The sequence below is a fragment of the Oncorhynchus keta genome, chromosome 19, assembly GCF_023373465.1.
Source record: "Oncorhynchus keta strain PuntledgeMale-10-30-2019 chromosome 19, Oket_V2, whole genome shotgun sequence".
NCBI lineage: Eukaryota > Metazoa > Chordata > Actinopteri > Salmoniformes > Salmonidae > Oncorhynchus > Oncorhynchus keta.
Window position 1 is genome coordinate 79,241,956 of NC_068439.1, and position 15,305 is coordinate 79,257,260.

The 15,305-nt window shown below is 46.5% G+C and overlaps 1 pseudogene; it reads left to right on the plus strand.

The window, feature by feature from the left end:
* Positions 1 to 15,305, plus strand: part of LOC118376513 (signal-induced proliferation-associated 1-like protein 1) — a 417,378-nt pseudogene that overhangs the window by 210,800 nt on the left and 191,273 nt on the right.

Below are 15,305 nucleotides of genomic sequence, written 5' to 3' on the forward strand. Positions count from 1 at the left end.
CACCTTGCCCTGATTAAAAGCAGTGGTTCGCGCTTTCAGTTTCACACGAATGCTGCCATCAATCCACGGTTTCTGGTTAGGGAATGTTTTTATCGTTGCTATGGGAACGACATCTTCGACGCACGTTCTAATGAACTCGCACACCGAATCAGCGTATTCGTCAATATTCCCATCTGACGCAATACGAAACATGTCCCAGTCCACGTGATGGAAGCAGTCTTGGAGTGTAGAGTCAGCTTGGTCTGACCAGCGTTGGACAGACCTCAGCGTGGGAGCCTCTTGTTTTAATTTCTGCCTGTAGGCAGGGATCAGCAAAATGGAGTCGTGGTCAGCTTTTCCGAAAGGGGGCGGGACTGCAGAAAGCATGAAGAACCACTATGTACTCCCTATCCGCCTCTAAACAGTCCCTGTCCGCCTCTAAACAGTCCCTATCCGCCTCTAAACAGTCCCTGTCCGCCTCACAACAGTCCCTGTCCGCCTCACAACAGTCCCTGTCCGCCTCACAACAGTCCCTGTCCGCCTCACAACAGTCCCTGTCCGCCTCACAACAGTCCCTGTCCGCCTCACAACAGTCCCTGTCCGCCTCACAACAGTCCCTGTCCGCCTCGAAACAGTCCCTGTCCGCCTCGAAACAGTCCCTGTCCGCCTCGAAACAGTCCCTGTCCGCCTCGAAACAGTCCCTGTCCGCCTCACAACAGTCCCTGTCCGCCTCGAAACAGTCCCTGTCCGCCTCGAAACAGTCCCTGTCCGCCTCACAACAGTCCCTGTCCGCCTCACAACAGTCCCTGTCCGCCTCACAACAGTCCCTGTCCGCCTCACAACAGTCTCTATCCGCCTCACAACAGTCCCTATCCGCCTCAAAACAGTCTCTATCCGCCTCAAAACAGTCTCTATCCGCCTCAAAACAGTCTCTATCCGCCTCAAAACAGTCTCTATCTGCCTCAAAACAGTCCCTGTCTTTTCAAAGCAGCTAGGTATGTCTACTCAATAACTTATTCATGAGAGAGAGGGAGAGAGAGAAAAATAGGATTTTCAAAGGAAATTAATTTTAGGTCACCATAGAATAACGTAACGTTGTGTGTGGCCAGTCGTCTGTCACGGGGCCCTTAGCTAGCTGTATTTATAGTGCCAGTTCCTCTTTAGCTTAAGAGCCCTCATTCCTGTCCCCGACTAAAGAAAACCACACGCACACGCACACACGCACACACACACACGCACACACACACTCCATTTCTACTGCACCCCCAGTTAGTGACCTGTCTGAAGACCTTCTTTTATACTAACGGACAGGTCTTGAATCTCCAAATCAAATTCTGTTAGTCACACGAGCCCGAATCCAACCAGGTGTTGACTTTACCCTGAAATGAAAACTTACAAGCCCTTAACCAACAAAGCAGAGTTTTAAAAAAATTATAAATTAAATAAATAAAAAAGTGGCCAGAATTATTAACACAAAAAAAATAACAATATCGAGGCTTTGTACGAGGAGTACCAATACCGAGTCAATGTGCAGAAGTACAAGTATTTCATTGAATTGTGGTAATATGTACATCTAGGTAGGGGTAAAAGTGACTAGTCAATCAGGATAATAAACAGAGTAGCAGCAGCTTATGTAAAGAGTGAAAGTGTGTCTTTATGTGTCTGTTTGTGAGAGTATATATTGTGTGTGTGTGTTGGAGTGTCACTATAGTGTGTGTGGGTAATAACAACTAAGATAAACAAGAACTAATCACTCTCTTCTCTCCCCCCTTCCCCCCTCGATCCCCCCCTCAATCCCCCCCTCGATCCCCCCCTCGATTCCCTCCCTCGATCCCTCCCTCCCTCGATTCCCTCCCTCCCTCGATCCCTCCCTCCCTCTCTCGATCCCTCCTCTCTCGATCCCTCCCTCCCTCGATCCCTCCCTCCCTCGATCCCTCCCTCCCTCGATCCCTCCCTCACTCGATCCCTCCCTCACTCGATCCCTCCCTCCCTCCCTTGATCCCTCCCTCCCTTGATCCCCCCCCCTCGAACCCCCCCCTCGAACCCCCCCTCGATCCCTCCCTCCCTCATCCCTCCCACCTTCCCTCGATCCCTCCCACCTTCCCTCGATCCCTCCCACCTTCCCTCGATCCCTCCCACCTTCCCCTCGATCCCTCCCCTCTCGATCCCCTCCTCGATCCCCCCCTCGATCCCCTCCTCGATCCCCCCTCGATCCCCCCGCGATTCCCTCCCTCGATCCCTCCCTCCCTCGATTCCCTCCCTCGAACCCTCGATCCCTCCCTCACTCGATCCCTCCCTCACTCGATCCCTCCCTCACTCGATCCCCCTCCCTCCCTCCCTCCCTGATCCCTCCCTCCCTTGATCCCACCCCCCTCGATTCACTCCCTCGATCCCTCCCTCCCTCGATTCCCTCCCCTCGATCCCTCCCTCCCTCGATCCCTCCCTCCCTCGATCCCTCCCTCGATCCCTCCCACCCTCCCTCGATCCCTCCCTCACTCGATCCCTCCCTCCCTTGATCCCTCCCTCCCTTGATCCCTCGATCCCTCCCTCCCTCCCTCGATCCCTCCCTCCCTCCCTCGATCCCTCCCCTCCCTCGATCCCTCCCTCCCGATCCCCCTCCCCTCGGCCCCTCGCTCACTCGATCCCTCCCTCACTCGATCCCTCCCTCACTCGATCCCTCCCTCCCTCCCTTGATCCCTCCCTCCCTCCCTCGATCCCTCCCTCCCTCCCTCCCTCGATCCCTCCCACCCTCCCTCGATCCCTCCCTCACTCGATCCCTCCCTTGATCCCTCCCTCCCTCGATCCCTCCCTCACTCGATCCCTCCCTTGATCCCTCCCTCCCTCGGTCCCTCCCTCCCTCGATCCCTCCCTCCCTTGATCCCTCCCTCCCTCGATCCCTCCCTCCCTCCATCCCTCCCTCCCTCCCTCGGCCCCTCCCTCGCTCCCCACCAGTACCTGACTAAGGGTTGTGAGACGTCTGAGATGACACTACGGCGTAACGGGCTGGGCCAGCTGGGTTTCCATGTCAACTACGAGGGCATCGTGGCAGAGGTGGAGTCGTACGGGTACGCCTGGCAGGCGGGGCTGAGGCAGGGCAGCCGATTGGTCGAAATCTGCAAGGTACATTTAAACTTTCATTTAAACTTGTAGATTTCATTGTGTGGATAATTCTTGTGTTTATTTTAATTACTCTGAAATTGCATCAAATGATTTGCTGCTATTGATACCCGACAGTATATTATTGGTATGCCATGAAACGTCACCTTTTTAAAATGAAATATTCTGTCAAGGTTGCCGTGGCGACACTGACCCACGAACAGATGATAGACCTGCTGAGGACGTCGGTCACCGTCAGGGTAGTCATCATCCCGCCACACGAAGACGCTACCCCACGCAGGTGTGTGTGTGTTTGTCTAAGGGGTTGGAGTGTGTGATGTCAGTCACGGTCAGACTGGTGATTATGAGGTCATCATCATGTCAGCCGTGTGTGTGTGTGTGTGTGTGTGTGTGTGTGTGTGTGTGTGTGATCTGTGCTTCTAACCCCCTCTCTTTTCCTCTCTCTCCCTCTCGTCCTCCCTCCTCTCTTTCTCTCCCTCTCACTCCCTCCCTCTCTTTCTCTCCCTCCCTCGCTTCCTCTCCCTTCCTCCCTCACTTCCTCTCCCTTCCTCTCCCTCCCTCCCTCTCTTTCTCTCCCTCCCTCTCTTTCTCTCCCCTCTCTCTCTTCCACCCTCTCTTCCTCCCCCACCCTCTCCCTTCCTCCCCACGATCTCCCTTCCTCTCCCTCCTCCCTCTCTTTCTCTCCCTCACTCTTCCTTCTCGCTCTCTTCCTCTCCCTCTCTCTTCCTCTCTTCCTCCCCCTCTCTCGTCCTCTCCCTCTCTCGTCCTCTTGTCCTCTCTCTTCCTCTCCTCCTCTCGTCGTCTCTCCCTCTCTCCCTCTCTCTTCCTCTCCCTCTCTCCCTCTCCCTCTCTCTCCACAGAGGTTGCTCTGAGCTCTACCGTATGCCAGTGGTTGAGTATAAGGGCAGTGGTGAGAGTGGTTCGTTTGACTACAAGTTCCCGTTCCGCAGCAAAGACAACAAGTGGCAGAGAACCTCCAGTAGTCCCCAGCAGTCCCTGACGGCCTCCCCCCAGCCGCACACCCCCAACCGGGCCGTCAGCCTGGGGAGCTCTGGGGGGAAGACTCTGTCTGCTGAACGCCCAGAGAGAAACGCTGCTATACCACGCAGTGTTAGTAGTGATGGACGGCCGCTGGATACCAAGAGGTAGGGGAGAGGAGAAAGGGAGGGGACAGGAGAAGGGAAGGGGAGGGGAGAGGAGAAGGGAAGGGGAGGGAGAGGGAAGGGAAGGGGAGGGAGAGGAGGAGGGAGGGAGGGAGGGAGGGAGAGGAGGAGGGAGGGAGGAGGGAGGGAGGGGAGAGGAGAAGGGGAGGGAGGGAGGGGAGAGGAGAAGGGGGGTGAGGAGGACTTGTGTGTGGACTTGTGATTTCCGTCAAATAAAATATTGCTGCTTTGTCAACCTTAGATTGCTCCCTTGATGTCAATAAAGTTTGAATTTGGGAAGAGGGACAAAGTTGAGAGGATTAATGTCTTCTCTCTCCTAATTGATTAACGTAATGCTTCTTCTTCTCTGCTAACCCCCCTCCAGAATGTCTCCGGGCAGTGAGAACTATGCCGTAACCTCCTCTCTGGCTCTGGGCCGTTCTCCTCACAACCGATCTTCCCCCTCCAACCTCTCCTGCTCCACTGACACCTCACAGCACTGGAGGACTCAGAAGTCTATGCCTGAGGGGTAAGAGATGGGCAGAGTGTTGGTCACCTGTAGCATGTTAACACCCGGCAACCACTTAACACCCGGCAACCACTTAACACCCGGCAACCACTTAACACCCGGCAACCACTTAACACCCTTTTTGTTTCTCTCTCTCTCTCTTTATCTTATTTTTATTTAACCTTTATTTAACTAGACAAGTCGGTTAAGAACAAATTCTTATTAAAAATGACGTCCTACCAAAAAGGCTAAAGATCTCCTGAGGAGACGGGGGATTAAATGTTTAAAAATAAATAAATACAGGACAAAACACACATCACGACATAAAGAGAGACCTAAAGACAACAACATAGCAAGGCAGCAACACATGACAACACAACATGGTAGCAACACAACATAACAACACAACATGGTAGCAACACAACATGGTAGCAGTACAACATGGTACAAACATTATTGGGCACAGACAACAGCACAAAGGGCAAGAAGGTAGAGACAACAATACATCACTCAAAACAGCCACAACTGTCAGTCAGAGTGTCCATGATTGAGTCTTTGAATGAAGAGATGGAGATAAAACTGTCCAGTTTGAGTCTTTGTTGTAGCTCGTTCCAGTCGCTAGCTGCAGCGAACTGAAAAGAAGAGTGACCCAGGGATGTGTGTGCTTTGGGGACCTTTAACACAATGTGACTGGCAGAATGCGTGTTGTATGTGGAGGACGAGGGCTGCAGTAGATATCTCAGATAGGGAGGGGGGAGTGAGGCCTAAGAGGGTTTTATAAATAAGCATCAACCAGTGGGTCTTGCGACGGGTATACAGAGATGACCAGTTTACAGAGGAGTATAGAGTGAAGTGATGTGTCCTATAAGGAGCATTGGTGACAAATCTGATGGCCGAATTGTAAAGAACATCTAGCCGTTCGAGAGCACCCTTACCTGCTGATCTATAAATTACCTCTCCGTAATCTAGCATGGATAGGATGGTCATCTGAATCAGGGTTAGTTTGGCAGCTGGGGTGAAAGAGGAGTGATTACGATAGAGGAAACCAAGTCTAGATTTAGCTTTAGCCTGCAGCTTTGATATGTGCTGAGAGAAAGACAGTGCACCATCTAGCCATACTCCCAAGTACTTGTATGAGGTGACTACCTCAAACTCTAAACCCTCAGAGGTAGTAATCACACCTGTGGGGAGAGGGGCACTCTTCTTCCAAACCACATTACCTTTGTTTTGGAGGTGTTCAGAACAAGGTTAAGGGCAGAGAAAGCTTGTTGGACATTAAGAAAGCTTTGTGGTTGAGCATTTAACACAAAATCCTGGGAGGGGCCAGCTGATCATAAGACTGTATCATCTGCATATAAATGGATGAGAGAGCTTCCTACTGCCTGAGCTATGTTGTTGATGTAAATTGAGAAGAGCGTAGGGCCTAGGATTGAGCCTTGAGGTACTCCCTTGGTGACAGGCAGTGGCTGAGACAGCAGATGTTCTGACTTTATACACTGCACTCTTTGAGAGAGGTAGTTAGCAAACCAGGCCAAAGACCCCTCAGAGACACCAATACTCCTTAACCGGTCCACAAGAATGGAAAGGTCTACCGTATCAAAAGCTTTGGCCAGGCCACTGAAAAATAGCAGAACAATATTGCTGAGGATCAAGGGCAATGGTGACATCATTGAGGACCTTTAAGGTTGCAGTGACACGTCCATAACCTGAGCGGAAACCAGAGAGAACTTTTTTTGACAACTTTTTCCGACACTTTTGATAAACAGGACAAAATAGAAAGAGGTCTATAAAAGTTAGGATCAGCTTGATATCTACACCATTAGTGCCCTATACCATTAGTGCCCTATACCATTAGTGCCCTATACCATTAGTGCCCTATACCATTAGTGCCCTATACCATTAGTGCCCTATACCATTAGTGCCCTATACCATTAGTGCCCTATACCATTAGTGCCCTATACCATTAGTGCCCTACACCATTAGTGCCCTACACCATTAGTGCCCTATACCATTAGTGCCCTATACCATTAGTGCCCTACACCATTAGTGCCCTACACCATTAGTGCCCTACACCATTAGTGCCCTATACCATTAGTGCCCTATACCATTAGTGCCCTATACCATTAGTGCCCTATACCATTAGTGCCCTACACCATTAGTGCCCTATACCATTAGTGCCCTACACCATTAGTGCCCTACACCATTAGTGCCCTATACCATTAGTGCCCTATACCATTAGTGCCCTATACCATTAGTGCCCTATACCATTAGTGCCCTATACCATTAGTGCCCTATACCATTAGTGCCCTACACCATTAGTGCCCTATACCATTAGTGCCCTATACCATTAGTGCCCTATACCATTAGTGCCCTACACCATTAGTGCCCTATACCATTAGTGCCCTATACCATTAGTGCCCTATACCATTAGTGCCCTATACCATTAGTGCCCTATACCATTAGTGCCCTATACCATTAGTGCCCTATACCATTAGTGCCCTATAGTGCCCTATACCATTAGTGCCCTATACCATTAGTGCCCTATACCATTAGTGCCCTACACCATTAGTGCCCTATACCATTAGTGCCCTATACCATTAGTGCCCTATACCATTAGTGCCCTATACCATTAGTGCCCTATACCATTAGTGCCCTATACCATTAGTGCCCTATACCATTAGTGCCCTATACCATTAGTGCCCTATACCATTAGTGCCCTATACCATTAGTGCCCTATACCATTAGTGCCCTATACCATTAGTGCCCTATACCATTAGTGCCCTATACCATTAGTGCCCTATACCATTAGTGCCCTATACCATTAGTGCCCTATACCATTAGTGCCCTATACCATTAGTGCCCTATACCATTAGTGCCCTATACCATTAGTGCCCTATACCATTAGTGCCCTATACCATTAGTGCCCTACACCATTAGTGCCCTAGTGCCCTATACCATTAGTGCCCTATACCATTAGTGCCCTATACCATTAGTGCCCTATACCATTAGTGCCCTATTACCATTAGTGCCCTATACCATTAGTGCCCTATACCATTAGTGCCCAATACCATTAGTGCCCTACACCATTAGTGCCCTATACCATTAGTGCCCTACACCATTAGTGCCCTATACCATTAGTGCCCTATACCATTAGTGCCCTATACCATTAGTGCCCTACACCATTAGTGCGCTATACCATTAGTGCCCTATACCATTAGTGCCCTACACCATTAGTGCCCTACACCATTAGTGCCCTATACCATTAGTGCCCTATACCATTAGTGCCCTATACCATTAGTGCCCTATACCATTAGTGCCCTACAACATTAGTGCCTTACACCATTAGTGCCCTATACCATTAGTGCCCTACAACATTAGTGCCTTACACCATTAGTGCGCTATACCATTAGTGCCCTATATAAGGAATAGTGTACTTTTTGATACATTACCCATGACCCAGTCCGTGCAACGGAAGCAGCTTCCGCCCACAACCCTGCTTTTCAATTTACTTTCTATTTATTTCCTTCCTCATTTTTCTTTCTACTCCTGCATCTATGCATCTATGAATCTATGGCCAACACATGTGGTAGTTGATGGGAAACAGCTGCTGTTCTGTGGGCGACTTGATGTTCGCTAAATTACATGGACTTTCAATGCGCTTGACCACAAGTTGCTGAGTTTTTGTGTGGCTGTTTTTCCTTCTCTCTCTCTCTCTCTGTGTGTGTGTGTGTGTGTGTGTGTGTGTGTGTGTGTTCTAGGTTCGGAGAACGCAGACAACACTCTCCTTTATCTACGGAGCGGCAGGTGGTGGGAGAAGGAGGGGCTAGCGGCAAGTCCACACCAAATTGGCCGAGAGTAGAGGAAGGGGGTGGGTCCGACAGAGGTTCTACAGGTGAGATTGACCAATGGGAGAGAGGGATTTGATAATTAAGGAAGAAAAGACGGGCTGCAGTAGTTTCCCTACTGTCATACCACTTGGGAGTTCTACATGCTGATGTGGATATTGGATCAGTCGATATCAGTGCTTCTCAACTGGGAGAGCTGTTGGTGGGAGAGCTGTTGGGGGAGAGCTGGGAGAGCTGTTGGTGGGAGAGCTGTTGGTGGGAGAGCTGTTGGGGGAGAGCTGAGGGGAGAGCTGTTGGGGGAGAGCTGTTGGGGGAGAGCTGTTGGGGGAGAGCTGTTGGGGGAGAGCTGTTGGTGGGAGAGCTGTGGGAGAGCTGGGGGAGAGCTGTTGGGGGAGAGCTGTTGGTGGGAGGTTGGGGGAGGCTGTTGGTGCGAGAGCTGTTGGTGGGGGAGAGCTGTTGGGGGAGAGAGCTGTTGGGGGAGAGCTGTTGGGGGAGAGAGCTGTTGGTGGGAGAGCTGTTGGGGGAGAGCTGTTGGGGGGGGGAGAGCTGTTGGGGGAGAGCTGTTGGGGGAGCTGTTGGGGGAGAGCTGTTGGGGGAGAGCTGTTGGGGGAGAGCTGTTGGGGGAGAGCTGTTGGTGGGAGAGCTGTTGGGGGAGAGCTGTTGGTGGGAGAGCTGTTGGGGGAGAGCTGTTGGGGGAGAGCTGGGAGAGCTGTTGGGGGAGAGCTGTTGGTGGGAGAGCTGTTGGGGGAGAGCTGTTGGGGGAGAGCTGTTGGTGGGAGAGCTGTTGGGGGAGAGCTGGGAGAGCTGTTGGTGGGAGCTGTTGGTGGAGAGCTGTTGGGGGAGAGCTGTTGGGGGAGAGCTGTTGGGGGAGAGCTGTTGGTGGGAGAGCTGTTGGTGGGAGAGCTGTTGGGGGGAGAGCTGTTGGGGGGAGAGCTGTTGGGGGAGAGCTGTTGGGGGAGAGCTGTTGGGGGAGAGCTGTTGGGGGAGAGCTGTTGGTGGGAGAGCTGTTGGGGGAGAGCTGTTGGGGGAGAGCTGTTGGGGGAGAGCTGGGAGAGCTGTTGGGGGAGAGCTGTTGGTGGGAGAGCTGTTGGGGGGAGAGCTGTTGGTGGGAGAGCTGTTGGGGGAGAGCTGGGAGAGCTGTTGGGGGAGAGCTGTGTGGGGGGGGAGAGCTGTTGGGGGAGAGCTGTTGGGGGAGAGCTGTTGGTGGGGGGAGAGCTATTGGTGGGAGAGCTGTTGGGGGGAGAGCTGTTGGTGGAAGAGCTGTTGGTGGGAGAGCTGTTGGGGGGAGAGCTGTTGGGGGAGAGCTGTTGGGGGGAGAGCTGTTGGTGGGAGAGCTGTTGGGGGGAGAGCTGTTGGGGTTGCTGGAGGACTGGAGTTGGGAAACACCGCCCGATGTAATGCACTATGGGTTATATTATAAAAAACATTATACACTGGGGGAAAGAGAGTAGAACCCATTGGTGTAGTTCCCTATCACCAGTCCTCACAGTTGGTGCATGTGAGATGTTGGGTAGTTTAAAGTCATTTATAAACTGGTTGGTTCGAGCCCTGAATGTTGATTGGCTGAAAGCCGTGGTATATCGGGTATGACAAAACAATATTTTTGTACTTTTCTAATTATGTTGTTAACAAGTTTAATAATCGCAATAAGGCACCTGAGGGTTTGTGGTATATGGCCAATATTGCACGGCTAAGGACTGTTGCGTCGTGCCTGAAAACAGTTCTTAGCCGTGCTATATTGGCCATATACCACACCTCCTTGGGCCTTACTGTTAAAACATACACCTACTCCTATATGAACATAGACCTATCTAGAGACACCTACTCATATATGAACATAGACCTATCTAGATACACCTACTCCTATATGAACACAGACCTATCTAGATACACCTACTCCTATATGAACATAGACCTATCTAGATACACCTACTCCTATATGAACATAGACCTATCTAGATACACCTACTCCTATATGAACATAGACCTATCTAGATACACCTACTCCTATATGAACATAGACCTATCTAGATACACCTACTCCTATATGAACATAGACCTATCTAGATACACCTACTCCTATATGAACATAGACCTATCTAGATACACCTACTCCTATATGAACATAGACCTATCTAGATACACCTACTCCTATATGAACACAGACCTATCTAGATACACCTATGAACATAGACCTATCTAGATACACCTACTCCTATATGAACATAGACCTATCTAGAGACACCTACTCCTATATGAACATAGACCTATCTAGATACACCTACTCCTATATGAACATAGACCTATCTAGATACACCTACTCCTATATGAACATAGACCTATCTAGAGACACCTACTCCTATATGAACATAGACCTATCTAGAGACACCTACTCCTATATGAACATAGACCTATCTAGAGACACCTACTCCTATATGAACATAGACCTATCTAGATACACCTACTCCTATATGAACATAGACCTATCTAGATACACCTATGAACTTAGACCTATCTAGATACACCTATAAACATAGACCTATCTAGATACACCTACTCCTATATGAACATAGACCTATCTAGATACACCTACTCCTATATGAACATAGACCTATCTAGATACACCTATGAACATAGACCTATCTAGATACACCTACTCCTATATGAACATAGACCTATCTAGATACACCTACTCCTATATGAACATAGACCTATCTAGATACACCTACTCCTATATGAACATAGACCTATCTAGAGACACCTACTCCTATATGAACATAGACCTATCTAGATACACCTACTATGAACATAGACCTATCTAGATACACCTACTCCTATATGAACATAGACCTATCTAGATACACCTACTCATATATAAACATAGACCTATCTAGATACACCTACTCCTATATGAACATAGACCTATCTAGATACACCTATGAACTTGGACCTATCTAGATACACCTATAAACATAGACCTATCTAGATACACCTATAAACATAGACCTATCTAGATACACCTATGAACTTAGACCTATCTAGATACACCTATAAACATAGACCTATCTAGATACACCTATGAACTTAGACCTATCTAGATACACCTACTCCTATATGAACATAGACCTATCTAGATACACCTATGAACATAGACCTATCTAGATACACCTATGAACATAGACCTATCTAGATACACCTACTCCTATATGAACATAGACCTATCTAGAGACACCTACTCATATATGAACATAGACTTATCTAGATACACCTATGAACATAGACCTATCTAGATACACCTACTCCTATATGAACATAGACCTATCTAGAGACACCTACTCATATATGAACATAGACCTATCTAGAGACACCTACTCATATATGAACATAGACCTATCTAGATACACCTATGAACATAGACCTATCTAGATACACCTATGAACATAGACCTATCTAGATACACCTACTCATATATGAACATAGACCTATCTAGAGACACCTACTCATATATGAACATAGACCTATCTAGAGACACCTACTCATATATGAACATAGACCTATCTAGATACACCTATGAACATAGACCTATCTAGAGACACCTATGAACATAGACCTATCTAGATACACCTACTCATATATGAACATAGACCTATCTAGAGACACCTACTCATATATAAACATAGACCTATCTAGATACACCTACTCATATATGAACATAGACCTATCTAGAGACACCTACTCATATATGAACATAGACCTATCTAGAGACACCTACTCATATATGAACATAGACTTATCTAGATACACCTATGAACATAGACCTATCTAGAGACACCTACTCATATATGAACATAGACCTATCTAGAGACACCTACTCATATATGAACATAGACCTATCTAGAGACACCTACTCATATATGAACATAGACCTATCTAGAGACACCTACTCATATATGAACATAGACTTATCTAGATACACCTATGAACATAGACCTATCTAGATACACCTACTCCTATATGAACATAGACTTATCTAGAGACACATATAAACATAGACCTATCTAGATACACCTACTCCTATATGAACATAGACTTATCTAGAGACACATATAAACATAGACCTATCTAGATACACCTACTCCTATATGAACATAGACCTATCTAGATACACCTACTCCTATATGAACACAGACCTATCTAGATACACCTATGAACATAGACCTATCTAGATACACCTATGAACATAGACCTATCTAGATACACCTATGAACATAGACCTATCTAGATACACCTACTCCTATATGAACATAGACCTATCTAGAGACACCTACTCCTATATGAACATAGACCTATCTAGATACACCTATAAACATAGACCTATCTAGATACACCTACTCCTATATGAACATAGACCTATCTAGATACACCTACTCCTATATGAACATAGACCTATCTAGAGACACCTACTCCTATATGAACATAGACCTATCTAGATACACCTATGAACTTAGACCTATCTAGATACACCTATGAACTTAGACCTATCTAGATACACCTATAAACATAGACCTATCTAGATACACCTATGAACATAGACCTATCTAGATACACCTATGAACATAGACCTATCTAGATACACCTATGAACATAGACCTATCTAGATACACCTACTCCTATATGAACATAGACCTATCTAGATACACCTATAAACACAGACCTATCTAGATACACCTACTCCTATATGAACATAGACCTATCTAGATACACCTACTCCTATATGAACATAGACCTATCTAGATACACCTACTCCTATATGAACATAGACCTATCTAGATACACCTATGAACTTAGACCTATCTAGATACACCTACTCCTATATGAACATAGACCTATCTAGAGACACCTACTCCTATATGAACATAGACCTATCTAGAGACACCTACTCATATATGAACATAGACTTATCTAGATACACCTATGAACATAGACCTATCTAGATACACCTACTCCTATATGAACATAGACCTATCTAGAGACACCTACTCATATATGAACATAGACCTATCTAGAGACACCTACTCATATATGAACATAGACCTATCTAGATACACCTATGAACATAGACCTATCTAGATACACCTATGAACATAGACCTATCTAGATACACCTACTCATATATGAACATAGACCTATCTAGATACACCTACTCATATATGAACATAGACCTATCTAGAGACACCTACTCATATATGAACATAGACCTATCTAGATACACCTATGAACATAGACCTATCTAGAGACACCTATGAACATAGACCTATCTAGATACACCTACTCATATATGAACATAGACCTATCTAGAGACACCTACTCATATATAAACATAGACCTATCTAGATACACCTACTCATATATGAACATAGACCTATCTAGAGACACCTACTCATATATGAACATAGACCTATCTAGAGACACCTACTCATATATGAACATAGACTTATCTAGATACACCTATGAACATAGACCTATCTAGAGACACCTACTCATATATGAACATAGACCTATCTAGAGACACCTACTCATATATGAACATAGACCTATCTAGAGACACCTACTCATATATGAACATAGACCTATCTAGAGACACCTACTCATATATGAACATAGACTTATCTAGATACACCTATGAACATAGACCTATCTAGATACACCTACTCCTATATGAACATAGACTTATCTAGATACACCTATGAACTTGGACCTATCTAGATACACCTATAAACATAGACCTATCTAGATACACCTATAAACATAGACCTATCTAGATACACCTATGAACTTGGACCTATCTAGATACACCTACTCCTATATGAACACAGACCTATCTAGATACACCTACTCCTATATAAACACAGACCTATCTAGATACACCTATAAACATAGACCTATCTAGATACACCTATGAACTTAGACCTATCTAGATACACCTACTCCTATATGAACATAGACCTATCTAGATACACCTATGAACTTAGACCTATCTAGATACACCTATGAACTTAGACCTATCTAGATACACCTACTCCTATATGAACATAGACCTATCTAGATACACCTATGAACATAGACCTATCTAGAGACACCTACTCCTATATGAACATAGACCTATCTAGAGACACCTACTCCTATATGAACATAGACCTATCTAGATACACCTACTCCTATATGAACATAGACCTATCTAGATACACCTACTCCTATATGAACATAGACCTATCTAGATACACCTACTCCTATATGAACATAGACCTATCTAGATACACCTATAAACATAGACCTATCTAGATACACCTACTCCTATATGAACATAGACCTATCTAGATACACCTATGAACACAGACCTATCTAGATACACCTACTCCTATATGAACATAGACCTATCTAGAGACACCTACTCCTATATGAACATAGACCTATCTAGAGACACCTACTCCTATATGAACATAGACCTATCTAGATACACCTACTCCTATATGAACATAGACCTATCTAGATACACCTACTCCTATATGAACATAGACCTATCTAGATACACCTATGAACACAGACCTATCTAGATACACCTACTCCTATATGAACATAGACCTATCTAGATACACCTATGAACACAGACCTATCTAGATACACCTACTCCTATATGAACATAGACCTATCTAG